The sequence below is a fragment of the Vicugna pacos genome, chromosome 19 (genome assembly GCF_048564905.1).
Source record: "Vicugna pacos chromosome 19, VicPac4, whole genome shotgun sequence".
NCBI lineage: Eukaryota > Metazoa > Chordata > Mammalia > Artiodactyla > Camelidae > Vicugna > Vicugna pacos.
In genome coordinates this window covers 18,746,583-18,751,487 of record NC_133005.1, presented here as the reverse complement: position 1 = coordinate 18,751,487, position 4,905 = coordinate 18,746,583, and positions in this window count along the sequence as shown.

Below are 4,905 nucleotides of genomic sequence, written 5' to 3'. Positions count from 1 at the left end.
ATAAAACAGAAACAGACTCACAGACATACAAAACAAACTTACGGTCACTGAGCAGGAAGAGGGTGGGAAGGGATAAATTGGGAGCTTGAGATAGTAACTACTATATGTAAAATAGATAAACAGCAAGGTCCTACACACACACAGGGAACTATAGTCAATAGCTTGTAATAACCTATAATGAAAAGTAATATGAAAAGGAATATATATATATATATATATATATATATATATATATATATATATAACTGAAACACTGTGCTGTACACTGGAAGTTAACACAACATTGTAAACCGACTATACTTCAATAAAACAACAGCAACAATATTGTCTAAGCCCATGTTGTCCAGTGGGCTTTTCATCATTTTTGGCTCCACATCTGCTTTGTACCTTCTGTCGTTTCTCATTGTTTGAGCTGGCTAGTGTAAACCCTCTCTGTTTTCCACTGCTACCTTGAATTAATTCTTTTTCTTTTTCTTCTCCTGCAGAGTTTTGGGAGGGAGGAGATATAAATGCATGTGTTCAGTAGCCACCTTAAATGTGAAACTGTCAACTGACCTTGATAAATGATTGTTCCTTTATTCAAAATAATTTCTGATACAACTAGGACTTCCTACTGTGGACTGTAATGCAATGACACTGCTGATTCTATAGCTCAAATCAAATACTAGCCCCTTCTGATGCAAGAGTAATAACTGACCAATTATGTTTCACTCCAACTCCTACACTCTCAGGTCAGGTTGGGACTAACGTGGCCAAGCCAAGCTACTCACACTTTCAAGTTACTCCATTTTCCTATGTTTTGTCAGGAGTGGAACTGGGGGTGGGTGCTGTTGGCTTCGAATTCACTCAACAGTAGTTATGGAGATGTCTGATGCAGAGAAGTCACATGTGAAGTAGCCGTTGATATCATAAAGACTCTAATGAAAGGGTGACAAGGGGGAATTTTGATGTTTTGACTTCGACAGTGATGTCGGAAAGTTTCATCCCGAATCCTCTACAGGTGTGCCTCTAGCTTTACAGTGTCTGTATGCTTTCTTCCTTGAGCAGAATAAAATTATCTGATAATTTCTGTGTCAGGAAAACCTCTCAGCTTTTGATGTTCCTCTTTTAAATGCAGGCAAAGAGGAAGAAGCAGAAAACAGTCATAGAAATATACTGTAGACTATAATAAGGTTGGATTTAACAAACAAGTATGTTGTCATATTGTATATTATACTATAATATATAGTAATATATAGTCAATATATAGTAATGGAGGATAATATTATGATGTCGGAGGTAGCGATAGAAACATAATATAGAACTGGCAATCCAACATTAAACAATTTTGTTATTTTGGGGTAAATATAACTGCTAAATATTTTCAATGTTTTTAGCCTCAATTGGTAATACAATGTGTATATGTATTTTTCTTCTTCTTTTTTCTGCATCATTAAATTATGGAAAAGTAGCCCCCTTACATGAGTAGTTCTACACAGTAATTTCAGAATTTCTGTTCTTTTCCGTAGTTCATACTACTGTAGCCTGGAACATGAGAGCAAGGAGCACCACAAAGACATGGGATGCACGTGCTTAAATCCATTTCACAGAGCCAGTCGCTTGCCCCGGCTGACACATGGCGTTGCCCTTCTCTGGCACGTGAATCATTCATTTTCTCTCCTTAGGTTGCACTTAGTCCTAACCTGGGAGCTCATCCTTACATTTCTTAAAGTAATATTGATCTCTTGATAATTTCTCTGATAGTAGCATGGAGCTTCCTTTGTTACCCTGTGTTCTTTTTCTCCTTTTGTCTTTAGATCGAAAGCATCGTTCTTAGAGGAAAAGAGGTGTGGAGGTTAGGTAATCACCAGCCTCACGCGCAGTACCGTGAATTTTGTTGTCATTCAGGAGACCTGTTTTGAACCTTGGACATTTATGGATCTATGCACTGCCATCACAGGCCATATAAAGTGGGTCTCACCAAGGAGTGTGCTGGCTAATCTCCCAAGAGTGAAAAGGAAGCTCAGATTAAAAGGAAGGGTGGTCAGTGGAGGCCAGAGAGGAGTTGGAATGTTGACATTTGCAGCTGTGCCTGGTGAAGCGCAATGAAGAGGGTGATTGTACTCAGTTCTCATCACCTCTCTTTGACTTGTAAATTGTTTAGATGGCCCTGAAATTGGCTTTGAGCTTCAGATGGGAACTGCGGCTTTCAGTGGAATTTAACAAGGGGCTTTCCAAGATCTTGCAAGCGATGACTCCCTCCTATGATGAGTTAGAGGATGATCTAGCTTAATTTTAAACCAACTACTTTAGGAGGATAGGATAGATTTGTAACCTACGTGGGAAGTGAGGTCTAAATGAGTGACATGGTCAAAACAACTCATAACCTTCCCACTTCCTAAGTCAGTAACCCAAAAACGGCTGCTCTAAAGTCTGTCCTCTGGACTCTGCCACCAAAGGCAAGAGGTAGTTTGGGGTGACTCATGAAGTAGTTACTGTGTCCTCATTGATAAAGACAGGACTTCAGTCTCAAAAGTTCATCATGATCTCAATCACTGTCATTATTCCAGCATCTGAAAATTAGTAGAGTGTGGGATATGACTAAGTGAAGACTGGAAGGATTTCAGTCATCCAGGAAACTTGGAGAAGGTAAAAATAGTCTCTATGAACCTAAATGGTGAGGAGGTAAAATCTGAAATACTTTCAACCTAACACACAACATGGCTGTGTAAGAATAAATCTCCTAACTACTTGAGAAGGTGCCAATGTAGCTTTCTGGATTACTTCTGTTGGATATATGAGTATATTGGCAGTGACTTATTAAATCTTTGGGTATTTTAGATGCTTTTGGAGAGTTAAGTGATGGTTTCATCGTTCATTACCGGCAAGTAATTAGACATATTTTTAAAACTAAAAAAGTACTGTTTGCTAGCCACAGGGTGTGTGTGTCCTTCCAGCAAACTGATCAGTGGCAGAGGAGAGTGACCCAGCAGCCCATGTCTTTCAGCAACTAAATTTCTTTTTAAAATGTGTCTATGCTGTGCTGGGGCAGGACTCATTCTCAACTTACAGGATTCTTTTCGTAGGGTACATACAGTGTGTCCCTCAAACGTCTCACTTCTTTCAGTGCCAGCATGTTCTCCTTGATGGCTTTTTTGCCATATGCAATGAGACTAAGGTGATTTTTTTTTGCTTGTTCGTTTTGGAGGGGGAAGAGGTAATTAGATTTGCTTATTTATTTATTTATTTTTTTAATGGAGATACTGAGAATTGAACCCAGGACATTGTGCATGCTGAGCATGCGCTCTACCATTGAGCTATACCCTCCCCGCCTTGCAGCTATGGTGATTTAACAACCAATTTAACTCCATATGAGACATCCGGAGTTTTTCAACCATTGACTCATTTAATAATAGGGATGGGAAAGATGGAGGCCCCTAGACACTCAAGCCCCAGACATGGATGATAGGTTATTTATTGATTTCTTTGTGTGGGTTATTTTTTGATGTTTTCCCTCTGCTGACAAAACAAAGCAACAAAGGCAGTGATTCACTTCCTGGGCTGTCAGCTGCCACCTTGTCACCTTCGGCTGTGTTCATGTGCATGTAGACGTGTCCCTTCAGCTCCCAGGTGGTTTTCCAACGGGAGGTCCTCCGTTTAGTATCTTCTCAGGCAATCTTTAAAAGAAAAAAAAATCAGATTGCAGGAAATATCCCATTTGAGGCATATTGGCTCCAAGTAAAAACAATGTGAGTATATTTGGATTTCCCTTCCCCCACTCTGGGCTCAAAGGTAAAAATTGTCTACATTTAAATGAAAATGGATGTATGTTTTCCTTTCCTTCCTGTTCTTAGACAATTAGATAAAACCCCCTGAGGGCCTGCCAATCAACAGGTGAGCCGGCTGGAGATGCTACTTGAACGGGGGTGATTGTGGTTATTTGCAAGTCTGGCTAGATCTGCTTCGGAGATAGCTGGGCTGTGGGTGGTCAGTCTTCCCTACTTTTTGAAATCTCATTATTGTCAGCCTAGTTGAGATAAAGTTCATCCTTAACTTCTTGAAGTTGTGGATAGAGACTCACAAGGGATTTTTTTTTTTGTAGTGAAGATTTCTGTACCTCTTTATTTGTACTGGCCATGCAAAACCCTGGTCCCACAACCCAAGTGGTTATATTAGTTTGGGAAGGAAAGAAATGACAAGCAGTTCTTTAACTTTTTTCATTTACGTTAAAAAAAATAGCCATTTAAGGTTCAAGAGCTAAAGTTGGATGGTGTAGAAGGCTGCACAAATTATTTCAGGGTTTCTAAACTTTTATTAAGATAACCTGTGTAATTTTTCATTGAATTTCTAAAATTACTTAATGTTAAAGATGGATGCAAAATATTTCTACAGCCATAGATTTATGTAAAAGCTGTGTGCGAATGTGTGTATATAGATATCTAGATAGACATATAGATAGATATAAAGATCATGCATTTTTTAAAAATTCTTGAATATTATAATATTTTGAGTGTTAAAATCTTAAGCTACAGGTTACTCATGAATGCATTCTGTAAACTTTATTGGATATAAGCATTTCTGGTGACTTTAGAACTGGGTCCTTCAGTGGATAGTAAAAGAATTAAGATAAAGCCATTGGGAACCATTTCTGAAGACTAGCTAATGTAATTTAAAGACCAGAAATTGGAGGCCTGATCAGATTTGAGATCATAAGACAATATTTCTCTGAATTTTTTGGTATACCAAATAAAAGACTAAAAATCCTTTACAGTTGGATAGTAAATGGAACACTGTATCACGTATTAAGGAAAATTTTTTATTTTTCACTAGCGTGTGTGAGGCAAACCCGACTTGCAAAACGTTAAGTGAAATGGTTTGGGAATTAAATTCTTTGCCCCTGTGCAACCATACTTTACAATGTTCCCT